This window comes from Lissotriton helveticus, chromosome 12, assembly GCF_964261635.1.
Source record: "Lissotriton helveticus chromosome 12, aLisHel1.1, whole genome shotgun sequence".
In the NCBI taxonomy this organism is placed as follows: domain Eukaryota; kingdom Metazoa; phylum Chordata; class Amphibia; order Caudata; family Salamandridae; genus Lissotriton; species Lissotriton helveticus.
In genome coordinates, this window is record NC_136073.1 from 658,656,656 (window position 1) to 658,671,850 (window position 15,195).

A 15,195-nucleotide genomic window follows, 5' to 3' on the forward strand; every position below is an offset into this window, starting at 1 on the left:
CATATGCGGGCTCTGCAGTGGGACCTGAAGTTCCATTGGGAGCAGCATCAGGGGAATCTTTCCGGCTACGCCAGATCTCGGAGGGGACTACTCAACAACTGCGGTGGTGTCTAACGAACCAAGATTGGGCCAGAGGCAGATCCCTCTCCCTTCGCCAACCAGACTTCACAGTGGTGACATGCGTCACTCCTGGGATGGGTCGGTCCTTTGGGAGAGGCGGAAATCAGAGGATTCTGTTCTCCGGCGGAGTCCAGGCTCCATATCAACTTGCTGGAGCTCTGGGCAATTCATCTTGCACTGACTGCATACCTTTCCTCTCTCAAAGTGAAGGGGGTGTAGGTGTTCATAGACCATGCCACCGCCATGTGGTACTGCAACAAACAGGGTGGGATGGGGTTGTGTACCCTCTGTAAAGAGGTTCTCCGTCTCTAGACATGGCAGGAACATCAAGGCATGTCCCTGGTGGTTTAACACCTGGAAGGTTATCTGAATGCCAGGGCAGACAAACTCAGCCACTGGTGCCTGGTGGATCACAAATGGGGTCTTCACTAATGGTGGTGCAAGGTCTCTTTCAGGAGTGGGGAGAGCCTTGGTTAGATCTGTCCGTCACAGAAGAGAATGCGCAATGTCAGCAATGAGCTTTGGAATTTCCAAGGCGGCACTCGCTTGGCAACACTTTTCGTTGCAAGTAGAACTGCGGCCTCCTGTACGCCTTTCCGCCTGTACCACTTCTACCCAGAGTGCTGAAGAAGATCAAGCGTGACGGCGCCAAGTCATTCTTGTGTATCCAGAGCTCTTGAGCATGGCCATCGATCATCCGATCAGACTGCCTCTTTGGGAGGATATTCTGTCGCAGCAGCAGCCTCCACCTACTAAATGCAGATTGAGCGGCAACAGCTGACAGCTTTTGACTTTCCTCCTGAAGTCTGTAATGTCATCTTGGCAGCCAGGCATACCTCCACTAAGATGGTATACGCCTGCAGACGGAACACGTTTGTGGCATTGTGCACAGCAAAAGCTGTAGATCTCCTTTCTGCCACTCTTTTAGAGGTTATTTTGCATATACTTTCTTTGTCCCAGAAGGGCTCTGCCCTGGGCACTCTTAAAGGCTAACTTTCAGCTATATAGGCCTTTCTTCACCTTCCTGATAAGCCTTCTCTTTTCAAGCCCCCTATTGTGAATAGATTTCTGAAGGGCATTACTCACCTCTTTCATCCTTCTCCGTTCATAATGCCCCACTGGGACTTGAACCTGGTCTTGACCTATCTTATGTGCGCTCCCTTCAAGCCTCTTTGCAATTGTCCTCTCAGGCTCCTCACTCTGAAGACAGCTATCCTTGTTGCCAGCACATCTGTTCGAAGAGTGAGCGAGCTTCAAGCTTTGTCTTCCAAACCTCCTTTTCTTGCTGTTCATCCAGACAAAGTAGTCCTTCGCACAAGGCCCTCTTTTCTTCCAAAAGTGGTTACCTCTTTCCATATAGGATAGACCATCACTTTGCCCAACTTCTTCCCACCTCTGCCCCCTTCCAAGGAGGAGGAGAGACTCCACTGTCTGGACCCAAAACATGCAATGTCTTTCTATCGCAACCACACAGAAGATTTCCGGGTGGACGAGCAACTCTTTGATGGATATGTGGGGGGCAAAAAAGGTCAGGGTATACGAAAACGCCCCATCTCTCAATGGGTTGTCCTATGTCTTAAAATGTGCTACTCCTGATATGGTGGTGGAGGAGGTGGAGTGCATACCATGCATATGTCTGCTGGGGCTGGTCTCGGGGTTGCAGCCAAGGAGTCAGAAGCTACTGGCTATCGTGCTGCTGCTGGCAAAGCCAAAGGTGTCGCAGAACTAGAGTGGTAGAAGGGCATCAAAATTTGAACACTGGCTAACTGATATAATGCATTGTCAAGATCAACTTTCCTGTTACACGGAGGAACTCCTGATGGCATTGAGGCCCAAGGATTTATAGGAGCCCTTCCTGTCATATTTACTAATGAGACAGAATGACAATCTGTCAGATATGGACATAGATATGTGAAATAAGCAAGAGACAAACACACCCTCAGCTCAGACGAGGGCATAAGATGTATGTAAAGGCAAAATCCCTTAAACGTGCAAATATGGGAAATGAAGGATGTGATTGTACCTCTGTTTCTGTTGTACTTTTGAAAACTGAATAAATAAAAGAAAAAAATAACATAAAAAATTATCTGCTACTCCTTGGCAAAGAAGGAAGCCCCAGTGGGACTGCATGCCCCCTCCACCAGGGCAACAGCAGCCTCTACTGCCTTGGGGCATGGAGTCCCACTCCTTGACATCTGCCAGGCAGCCACTTGGGCATCTCTGCACGCATTCCCCAAACATTATTGCCTGGACAGCCACATCTGGAGAGATGGTTACTTTGGCTGCTCTGTTCTCCAGGACTTTCCTGTGTGAACTTGGTTCGCAGAGCCACCTCCAGGGTTGGTATTGCTGGGGTATCTATTCTAAAGGTAAGGAATCTATAACTACAGTCTCTTTCAGATGAACAAGTTACTTACCTTTGGTAACGATATATCTGTAAGGGACATATGTAGTTATAGATTCCTTACCACCCCACCTATCCTCCCCGTTCTGCGAACTGACTTCTAGGGCTAGGGACTCCCTTCCAGGGCCCTAGTTATGTGTACCAGTGGTCAGTGTTGTGCATGGCTCTGCGCTTCTGGCGTAAAAAGTCCTGTCAGAATTGACCTCAGCACAGAGGGGCACATCCCGGCGAACACGACGCCGACAACGAACTCAGAGATGACCAACACTGCCTACCGACGCGCAGGGGTACTGCTGAAGAAAAAATGCCTGGGTCAAGTCTGACACCTGGGGGTAACTCTAAATGTAAGGAATCTATAACTACAAATGTCTCTTACAGATACATTGTTACCAAAAGGTAAGTAACTTGTTCATCTGAAAGAGACTGTAATTATAGATTCCTTTCCTTTAGAATAGATACCCACAATATAGGCCATGGCAGTGACAAGAGTTCACACCTGGATGACAGTGCTATGTGCATCAAATAGATTAGCCCAGGGCCCCAGCGCTAATCTTTATGGGTCTCTTATTAGCCCAATCTCCTTTATCAGATGTGCTCTAGCCCCTTCCTTGTGACCTCTTCCTAAATCAAACAGCATCCTTTGAAGAGTACAGGGGAGAACTTGTCCTCCTCTCCTCAGTGTGCGTCCCACCCAGTTTACAGGGATGCAGCAATACACAAATCTATCTAAAAGAATCTCTCTATCACCTCTCCATGTTTCACAATGCAAGCCTGGGTCTCCCAAAATGGAACCCAGGGCCCTCCATGTAATTCTACCATTTGCAGACCCACTTATACCCAGAACATTTATACAGCATACAGGCACTGCACTGTTCTGTGTTCTCCATGTACTATATCACCCAGAGGCACACATATTTCAAGCACTTGCATTTAACATGCATGCACTGCCCAGCACTGTATCCTTGATGTATTGTAGCACTCATAAGCACATGTACAGCCAGCACAGGCATTCAACCTGCACACACTGCACCCTTCATGGATTGTACCACTCACCGGCACCTACACCCAGCACATACACGAACTGCAGAGAACTACATCCGTCAGGTGCTGCATCACTCATAGGTACATGCACATCCAGCACAGGCATACACCATGCATGCATTGCTCAATCCTGCACTATCCCTGTATTGCTCCCTTCAGGGTCTCACATGCACCCAGTGGAGATACACCACATCTGTGCTGAGCAGCACTTCACACCAATCTAACGTAGGCTAAGGCTGAGTTATGCAAACAGCAGCAGAACTTTAAAAGTGAGTGATCCAGTAGGCCTCACTTCAGACATACATGGTAAAAGGGACATGTTCACTGCAACTGATCACTACACGGTATGCTGCTACCACTGTGCTCACTCTGCTTTACTCCTGGTGAAGGCAGTAGCCTTCCACCACTATGAGGGTAACACTTTGGGTTCCCCTCCCGGTCCAATAAGACTGCAATCTGGCAGACCTATGTCATGACACACATGCATGATCCATTGTTTGTCTACGACAACAAAAGTCATCCTTAGGGATTCAGATATCAATACAGTTGGGTATTCAGGGGAGGGGTGAACGTCTTTTTCACCATGAAGAAGGATTTTCTGTCCCAACATAAGATAATCTGGGAGATTCCATGAAACAAAATACCTGCCTCCAGGCTTCAGGACAATGTAATAACAATTCAACCTTGAAAGCCTTTTGCTATAAAATCATGATCTTCACACTAAAAAAACAAAGGCCTACTTGCTTTGTCATAACTTTTCCTTATATGCAGATCAAACCTAAGGAATCGGACATAACTTTTTCCAATGAACCGATAAGGTCACTAGCTTTTACCAATGGCTTGACACTAGATACAACAAATGCCTACTCTAGTGTGCATAAACTGGCAACTATCATGCATACCATTGTGAAATTACATATATATATAACCCATTGTTAGAGGCCCACTGGATTTACCACATGCCTTTCACAATTAAAAAGCCAGGCCTACTGCCCTTGTAATAACTTTTCATAATACATAGGCCAGACTTATGGCATCTGGCATACCATTTCCCTGCATGCAAATTAAGCCTATTGCTGTTATCATTGGCTTGTCATCATAACCAACTCAGGTGGCTGTATGCCAGGCGGTTGCCCTGAGGGCATGCTTGCACTCAATACAGTCATAAAATTGCAAATTTGTACAAAATTACAGTTAGAAAAGCAACATATTATCTATCCTAAAAGGGCTAAAGAAGGATTCTCACTGTGCAGGTTTTCTATAATCATTATTTGTCAGAGGGGATAACCAAAACCGAAACCTTTGCCTACTAAAGTTATCTGTAAGAATCCATGTAATAAAAAGCACATCTGTAGTTTTAATTCGGAGTAATAACAATCCACTGTTAAATGCCTATTGACTTTAGTAAGTCCTTTTCACAATCATATGGAGGCCGTAGCACATTTATCATACATCATCATAATAAAAAACAAGGCCTATTGCCTTTATCATTGACTTGTCACCATAACAAACGGATTGGTGTCACTACATCGCGGTTTTTTACAACGCATTCCGTTACATCGGAATTTTTACAACGCAGGATCCATTACATCGGATGCCATTACAACGCATGGCATTACATAGCAGATGCTATTACAACGCATGGCAATACATCGTAAGTATAGGTAAGTATAAAAAATGTAATTAAGTTAATTTAATTAATTTAATTTAATTAATTGAATTAAAATACATTTTAAAATAGTAATTAATTTTATTTAATAAATTTAAATCTATTTATTTAAATTAATTTTAATAAAAATTGTAATTAATTTTATTTAATTAATATAATGAAATTAATTTAATTTAAATATTTTTTTAATTGTAATTAAATTAAATTAATTAAAATAATTTATTTAATTTAATTATTTTAATTAAGAAATGTAAATAATATAATATAATTAATTTAATTTAACCTAAAAACACCCCTGTACCCCAAAACCCAAACCCTGCCCTGAAACCTAAAAACACCCCTGTACCACAAAACCCAAACCCTACCCTGAAACCAAAAAACACCCCTGTACCCCAAAACCCAAACCCTGCCCTGAAACCAAAAAACACCCCTGTACCCCAAAACCCAAACCCTGCCCTGAAACCTAAAAACACCCCTGTACCCCAAAACCCAAACCCTGCCCTGAAACCTAAAAACACCCCTGTACCCCAAAACCCAAACCCTACCCTGAAACCTAAAAACACCCCTGTACCCCAAAACCCAAACCCTACCCTGAAACCTAAAAACACCCCTGTACCCCAAAACCCAAACCCTGCCCTGAAACCTAAAAACACCCCTGTACCCCAAAACCCAAACCCTGCCCTGAAACCTAAAAACACCCCTGTACCCCAAAACCCAAACCCTACCCTGAAACCTAAAAACACCCCTGTACCCCAAAACCCAAACCCTACCCTGAAACCTAAAAACACCCCTGTACCCCAAAACCCAAACCCTGCCCTGAAACCTAAAAACACCCCTGTACCCCAAAACCCAAACCCTGCCCTGAAACCTAAAAACACCCCTGTATCCCAAAACCCAAACCCTGCCCTGAAACCTAAAAACACCCCTGTGCCCCAAAACCCAAACCCTACCCTGAAACCTAAAAACACCCCTGTACCCCAAAACCCAAACCCTACCCTGAAACCTAAAAACACCCCTGTACACCTGTACTTATTTTAAAAATTACTTTAATTAATATAATAAATAATAAACTAATAATATTAAAAAACATAAATAAATATATTTTATTATAATTAATATTAATAAAATTTAAAAAAATTAAATACTTACCTATACTTACGATGTAATGCCATGCGTTGTAATAGCATCTGCTATGTAATGCCATGCGTTGTAATGGCATCCGATGTAATGGATCCTGCGTTGTAAAAGTTCCGTTGTAAAAGACTCCCGTTGTAAAAGTTGCGATGTAACGGTGCATTACCTAACAAACTCAAACCTACTTTACTAGATGTAAGCTTTGTACAAGGCAACCATCCAGCATACAGGCATAAAAGTACAAATCTATACAAAATTACAGATGGCAAAGCAAAATACTATCTCTCCAAAGAGAGCCAAAAAACGATTATTGTTGTGCAAATCTTCTATTCCCACAGTATATTTAGGAAAATAACAAGCACCTAAACTGCTATCTGGTACAGTAATCTGTGAAATTCCATGTGACAAAACACCTGCCTTCTGTCTTTACTACAGTGTGATAACAATCCATCCTTAAATGCCTGTTGTCTTTAACACATGTTTTCCACAATAAGTAGATCAGGTCAGCTGGCTTTTCTGTAACATTTCATAATAAACAGATCAAACCTATAGAATCCGGCATGACCTCTCCAAATGGACTAATGAAGCCTTTACTATCAGCTTTACACTGTACCCCGGACTGGCTTTTCAAGTGTGCATAAACTGACTGCTGTCATCCATACAATTATGCAATTACAAACATGTAGAAAAATGCAGATTGCAAAAACACATACAACCACTCTCAATAGGGCCTAATAAGAAGAAATTACAGTGAAAACCCCCAGGATGTGTCGGAGCGGAAGGCCAGTGCTAAAACCCTTGCTAAAACCCTTGCCTACAGTAGCAGGGTCTGGTGGCTCAGTGGACTAATGCATCCATTACAGGGGCCAGTGTTCGACCTTATGTTCACAGGTTCAAATCCAGATGGTTCCACTCAGTCTTTCATCAATATGAGGTCGATAAAATGAGTACTATTGAGTTGGGTAACAATGAACATCTGTTATTCAGCGCCAAGATACCTCTGGGTGAACGTGCGCTATACATATGTTATGTTATGGTAAATCTGTGTGATTATATGTCAGAAACTACGGGCATATTATGAAGACAGGCTATACAATTACCACTGCTTTAACGGCATAAAACTGACACTAAAACGGCGATAATTGGCTTGATAATATGCTCTATGGAATTCCAATTGAAGCCCATGTTAGATGTCCTTCACATCTTGTCTTATGGATAAAAATATGACCTTCCTCAGGCACAAATTTCGCTACTGCAGTGCATGTTTAACAAGAGCCTGTTTTTTACAGAGGGAATGAAAGTGGAGTTAACATTAAAAAAAGGAAAGATAGACATATTTTAAAATTGCATTGAAAAGTACTTATTTGAATTCAAATATTTCTAGAAGTGGTAGTTTGAGCTTACATATTTGCAAGTGCCTCACTTGCTGTGCTGTTTGAATGTGTGCGTCCAGGCTGGTTGGTCTGCCGTACGTCTAGGCTGGTTGGTCTCCCGTACGTCTAGGCTGGTTGGTCTCCTGTACTTGATGGGAGGGCATGCTGTTTTTGCATGTTCCTTCCATGCCGGCAATACATACGCTCCGGCCACTGGGTGTCCATCACCATCTAAGGGCAGTAGTGGGTTGAGGGGAGAGTACGGAGTGGCCCTTATCAGTTTGGTGAGGGCCAAATAGGTAGCACTGTGTTCCCCTGATGTTTTGGGCAGGGTAGGAAAAAAGCCTGCATAGGGTGATTTTATTAAGGACACGGGCATGTTGACATGAACGCCACATGTGCTAGGCTTCCATGGGTTTGGGCCCTATGGCCGAAGCAGTCACAATTTGGAAAGAGTGCTGTCCCTAGCGGCTCATAGTTTGAGTCGAGGCCATGGCGGCCATGCCGTACATAAATTATGAAAGGGGAAGAGACTCGAGAAGAAGCTGGAGTGCGGAGTTCATGAAGTGGTGCCGCACTAATAAAGTAAAACAAAAACTTTGGGTGAAGAGCGGCATGAAAAGGAGCATGAAACATCCATGCTTTACTGACAGCAGCAGAAAAAGCCACTTAATTAACTTAACAAGCAGCACAAAGGGTATGGAGTGTGGAACACTGGCATGTGCGAGTAAGTGGCTGCACAGCTTTGTTTGATGAATACGCACATGGACGACAGCGAGCATGTGAAGACACTTTATAAAAATAAATATGTAAAATAACGTGTGCACTCAACACAAAATAAGCATCCACGCAGTTTTCTTTTATAGATACAGTGCAAAGGGAGAAGAGCGAGCGCCTGCGCACAGCACTGAGCCAGGAAACACATACAGAGTGAGTGAACACAAAGAGAACAAGACTTCAACAAGCCCAATCCCCCTTAAAAGAAAGCCCAAAACCAAATAAATATTCTACCAAAAAATCCCAACTGACATCGACAACAGCAACAATTACAGGCTCCTTAAAAGGAAGCCCAAAATCAAATGAATATCCTGCCAAAAAACTCAACTGATTTTTGATATCAGAAACTGCAAAAAGTCTAACAAAATGCAACCAATTGAGTGAGAGGCATGGCAGGAGATAGCACTAACACAACTATGGCATTAGGAGGAGGTGGGAGGGAGAAATGCTATAGTTAAATCCAAGCAACTATGGTGCCAAATCTGAACACAGGCAAACTGAAAAGGAAACCAAGAAAAAAATAGTCCTCCAAAGAACAGATATAGAACCATACTGTAAAGAGATTGTACTTTGAGCCCTGCTCCCTGTGCGGAACTGAAGAGAAAAAGTAGGGACAAAGAGGCAAGACTGACCACTAGCAAGAAAGGACTTTTAAAGGATACTGACACAGACAAATGAAAAGCAAGGGCAATAAATGGGTGGACTTGGAAGTCCACAAACATACACCAGGTCACTAAGCGACAGAGCAAGCGCTGTCTAGGCTTGACTTAGAAAGGAATACAAAATTACTGTTCGGGTAAGCAAAATTATTTCTCTCCTAAAACTGTCTAACATGGATTCTCACAGAGTAAACCTTGTATATCCAAGGTTTGTTAAAAGGGTTAACCAACACCAAAATCATTTGCTGCTGTGGCATTTTGTGAGATTTTTATGTAACAAAATACCCGTCTGTAGGTTTTAATGAAGAGTAATAACATTCAACACTTAAATGCCTATTGACTTCAATACATGCTTTTCATAATAAATATGTCAGGCCTAGTGGCTTTATCATAATATTTCACAAACAGATCAGGCCTATATCCATGATTATTGGCTTGCTACCATAACCAACTCAATCCTATATTAAGAATATGCTTTATCAGAAGCTAAAAACTTCAATACAAGCAGTCTTTTTAGTGAACGCACACAAATTCGACCCTATCAAATCCTGTACTCTGGAACAAACCTGTTGATGGAACCTAATCCCCTAGCTAAGTGGTACTACTTTAAAATAAATATTTTTTGTTGATCACATAAGTTCATGTGACAGTTGCACTGACAAGCCAGACCTAAAAAATCATGTAGAAGTAGTATATACCTAATTATCTTATACTGATCTCAAACACAAATCTGCCTTTTACAGAATTACAAGTGTGTGTGTGTGTGTGGGTGTGTGTGTGTGTCTGTGTGTGTGTGGGTGTGTATGTGTGTGTGAAGTTCAAGCTTAGGCAGCTGTATAAATAAAGAAAATTATCACGGTTGCTTGGAGGACAAGCATTCTGTTTGTGGAAGCACACAGCTTCAGCCCAATCAAACGCCTGGCTCCCAACATTTGGGTGTAGCCAAAGCTTTGCTATAGTGATGCCCACATAATTGTCTGGAGACAGCTGCACTGTGAAGTCAAAAAACACAGTTGATGGACAGAATGTAGAACAATGTCATACATTCACCCCAGTACAAGGATCTGGGCCTAAATCCATACTTTTTTGCACTCCACACCACCCTGGGTTAGACACTGGCTATATGCAAATCAGCGCTGACCCTGTGCCTCATGGGAACAGTCCAGTCTGAACTACCAAGCCATGTCTTTCCCAGACCGGAATCAAGCATCCAAGGACCGGTTTCAGGCTATCAGCCTTCATCAGCCTGGATATCTTGACTCCAGTGGTGTGGAGAGCCTGGGACTCATGTCTGAGCATCCCCAGCCCACTCGGGGTGAAATTGCAAAAAACACAGTTGATGGACAGAATGTAGAACAATGTCATACATTCACCCCAGTACAAGGATCTGGGCCTAAATCCATCATTTATTTGCACTCCACACCACCCTGGGTTAGACACTGGCTATATGCAGATCAGCTCTGACCCTGTGCCTCATGGGAACAGTCCAGTCCGAACTACCAAGCCATGTCTTTCCCAGACCGGAATCAAGCAGCCAAGGACCGGTTTCTGGCTATCAGCCTTCATCAGCCTGAATAGCTTGACTCCAGTGGTGTGGAGAGCCTGGGACTCACGTCTGAGCATCCCGAGCCCACTCGGGGTGAAATTGCAAAAAACACAGTTGATGGACAGAATGTAGAACAATGTCATACATTCACCCCAGTACAAGGATCTGGGCCTAAATCCATCGGTTTTGTTTGCACTCCACACCACCCTGGGTTAGACACTGGCTATATGCAAATCAGCTCTGACCCTGGGCCTCATGGGAACAGTCCAGTCCGAACTACCAAGCCATGTCTTTCCCAGACCGGAATCAAGCATTCAAGGACCGGTTTCTGGCTATCAGCCTTCATCAGCCTAGATAGCTTGACTTCAGTGGTGTGGAGAGCTTGGGACTCACGTCTGAGCATACCCAGCCCACTCGGGGTGAAAATTGCAAAAAAACACAGTTGATGGACAGAATGTAGAACAATGTCATACATTCACCCCAGTACAAGGATCTGGGCCTAAATCCATCGTTTTTTTGCACTCCACACCACCCTGGGTTAGACACTGGCTATATGCAAATCAGCTCTGACCCTGTGCCTCATGGGAACAGTCCAGTCCGAACTACGAAGCCATGTCTTTCCCAGACCGGAATCAAGCATCCAAGGACCGGTTTCTGGCCATCAGCCTGGATAGCTTGACTCCAGTGGTGTGGAGAGCCTGGGACTCACGTCTGAGCATCCCCAGCCCACTCGGGGTGAAATTGCAAAAAACACAGTTGATGGACAGAATGTAGAACAATGTCATACATTCACCCCAGTACAGGGATCTGGGCCTAAATCCATCGTTTTTTTGCACTCCACACCACCCTGGGTTAGACACTGGCTATATGCAAATCAGCTCTGACCTTGTGCCTCATGGGAACAGTCAAGTCCGAACTACCAAGCCATGTCTTTCCCAGGCCGGAATCAAGCATCCAAGGACTGGTTTCTGGCTATCAGCCTTCATCAGCCTGGATAGCTTGACTCCAGTGGTGTGGAGAGCCTGGGACTCACGTCTGAGCATCCCCAGCCCACTCGGCTATAGACACTGGCTATATGCAAATCAGCTCTGACCCTGTGCCTCATGGGTCCTTTGATGCTTGATTCCGGTCTGGGAAAGACATGGCTTGGTAGTTCGGACTGGACTGTTCCCATGAGGCACAGGGTCAGAGCTGATTTGCATATATCCAGTGTCTAACCCAGGGTGGTGTGGAGTGCAAAAAAACGATGGATTTAGGCCCAGATCCTTGTACTGGGGTGAATGTATGATATTGTTCTACATTCTGTCCATCAACTGTGTTTTTTGCAATTTTCACCCCGAGTTGGCTGGGTATGCTCAGACGTGAGTCCCAGGCTCTTCACACCACTGGAGTCAAGCTATCCAGGCTGATAGCCAGAAACCGGTCCTTGGATGCTTGATTCCAGTCTGGGAAAGACAAGGCTTGGTAGTTCGGACTGGACTGTTCCCATGAGGCACAGGGTCAGAGCTGATTTGCATATAGCCAGTGTCTAACCCAGGGTGGTGTGGAGTGCAAAAAAAACAATGGATGTAGGCCCAGATCCTTGTACTGGGGTGAATGTATGACATTGTTCTACATTCTGTCCATCAACTGTGTTTTTTTTGCAATTTTCACCCCGAGTGGGCTTGGTATGCTCAGACGTGAGTCCCAGGCTCTCCACATCACTGGAGTCAAGCTATCCAGGCTGATGAAGGCTGATAGCCAGAAACCGGTCCTTGGATGCTTGATTCCGGTCTGGGAAAGACATGGCTTGGTAGTTCGGACTGGACTGTTCCCATGAGGCACAGGGTCAGAGCTGATTTGCATATAGCCAGTGTCTAACCCAGGGTGGTGTGGAGTGCAAAAAAACGATGGATTTAGGCCCAGATCCTTGTACTGGGGTGAATGTATGACATTGTTCTACATTCTGTCTATCAACTGTATTTTTTGCAATTTTCACCCGAGTAGGCTGGGTATGCTCAGACGTGAGTCCCAGGCTCTCCACACAACTGGAGCCAAGCTATCCAGGCTGATGAAGGCTGATAGCCAGAAACCGGTCCTTGGATGCTTGATTCCGGTCTGGGAAAGACATGGCTTGGTAGTTCGGACTGGACTGTTCCCATGAGGCACAGGGTCAGAGCTGATTTGCATATAGCCAGTGTCTAACCCAGGTTGTGGTGTGGAGTGCAAAAAAACAAAGGATTTAGGCCCAGATCCTTGTAGTGGGGTGAATGTATGACATTGTTCTACAGTCTGTCCATCAAATGTGTTTTTTGCAATTTTCATCCCGAGTGGGCTGGGTATGCTCAGACGTGAGTACCAGGCTCTCCACACCACTGGAGTCAAGCTATCCAGGCTGATGAAGGCTGATAGCCAGAAACCGGTCCTTGGAAGCTTTATTCCGGTCTGGGAAAGACATGGCTTGGTAGTTCGGACTGGACTGTTCCCATGAGGCACAGGGTCAGAGCTGATTTGCATATAGCCAGTGTCTAACCCAGGGTGGTGTGGAATGCAAAAAAACGATGGATTTAGGCCCAGATCCTTGTACTGGGGTGAATGTATGACATTGTTCTACATTCTGTCCATCAACTGTGTTTTTTGCAATTTTCACCCCGAGTGGGCTGGGTATGCTCGGACGTGAGTCCCAGGCTCTCCACACCACTGGAGTCAAGCTATCCAGGCTGATGAAGGCTGATAGCCAGAAACCGGTCCTTGGATGCTTGATTCCGGTCTGGGAAAGACATGGCTTGGTAGTTCGGACTGGACTGTTCCCATGAGGCACAGGGTCAGAGCTGATTTGCATATAGCCAGTGTCTAACTTAGGGTGGTGTGGAGTGCAAAAAAACGATGGATTTAGGCCCAGATCCTTGTACTGGGGTGAATGTATGACATTGTTCTACATTCTGTCCATCAACTGTGTTTTTTGCAATTTTCACCCCGAGTGGGCTGGGTATGCTCAGACGTGAGTCCCAGGCTCTCCACACCACTGGAGTCAAGCTATCCAGGCTGATGAAGGCTGATAGCCAGAAACCGGTCCTTGGATGCTTGATTCCGGTCTGGGAAAGACATGGCTTGGTAGTTCGGACTGGACTGTTCCCATGAGGCACAGGGTCAGAGCTGATTTGCATATAGCCAGTGTCTAACCCAGGGTGGTGTGGAGTGCAAAAAAACGATGGATTTAGGCCCAGATCCTTGTACTGGGGTGAATGTATGACATTGTTCTACATTCTGTCCATCAACTGTGTTTTTTGCACTGTGAAGTCAGACCATTAAAATAGGGAGATATTAAAACATTTCTCCTCAATGTGCCTACCTCAGGGTGGAGCAGGATTTTGATGCAAATCTCTGTCTACAATTCTTTGCAGATTGGGAGTTGAGTCACAGCTCATGGGTGGTTGCATATGAAAGCCTGTGCACCATTCACAGAATGCCTCCTTGATGCAAAGTAACTCAAGTCAGCGCTTTATGCTGCTTTGCGTTACTTTGGATTACAATCCAATGCAAATCTCAATTTGCGCTTGATTGAAACTCCCACCAGGAATATTTTCCTTCCTGAACAAAAACAATGCTGCCTGCAACACAGGCACCCATGCATCATGGCAAAATGGAGCCTGCGTTGCCAGTAGGCAGCACATAATGCGCCTGCAAAGGGAGAGAGCAAGACTGTCCCATATCTTGATAGATATGGGCATTCCTTCCTTCTCTATTCGAGACAGAGCAACAAGTTCTCTTGCTTCATTGCTCTGTGTCAAATAATGATAAATATGGGCAGAGGTGTGGAAATCCTTTACAGAATAACTCTGTCATTGACAATGGACTGAACAAGAAATCAAAATGTTAAGTAGCAAAATGTGCTATTTGTAAAGTTTCACAAAATTAAGCCTGGGTAGTACCTGGTGTTACAGCGAACAAATGATGGATGGAATGCTGACAATGCAAGAATTCTCCCCCCGTCAAAAGATCTGGATTAAATCAATCGTTCAAAGTGTTACAGCAAAAAAATGATGGACGGAATGCTGACAATGCAAACATTCTCCCCCAGTCAAAAGATCAGGGTTAAATCCATTGTTATTTTGCCCTCTACGCCACTCCAGTTGAGACCCAGCCATATGCAAATCAGTCTGTTTTTATTTATTTAATTTGCCAAATATCTTGCTGGGTTATACTCTAGACTCTCTAGGTCATACCATGAGGAGCCAGACCCCGGACCATAGAGCAAGACCAAAAGAGTGGTTACCCACAAGTATACAACTGTTTCCAATTCCATCTCCATTACTAACTGAGCCTGCCGAGGAATAGGAGATAATACGGCCAACAGAGTAGGTGGCATAATCAAGGGACTCACGTTTCCTTTTCTCTCCACTTTATCAACCGAGCCCACACTTTCTCTCTGCTTTTTTTGTCACACGCCCTATCGGATTCACTAATATATATAATACTCCTGAGGCACTCAG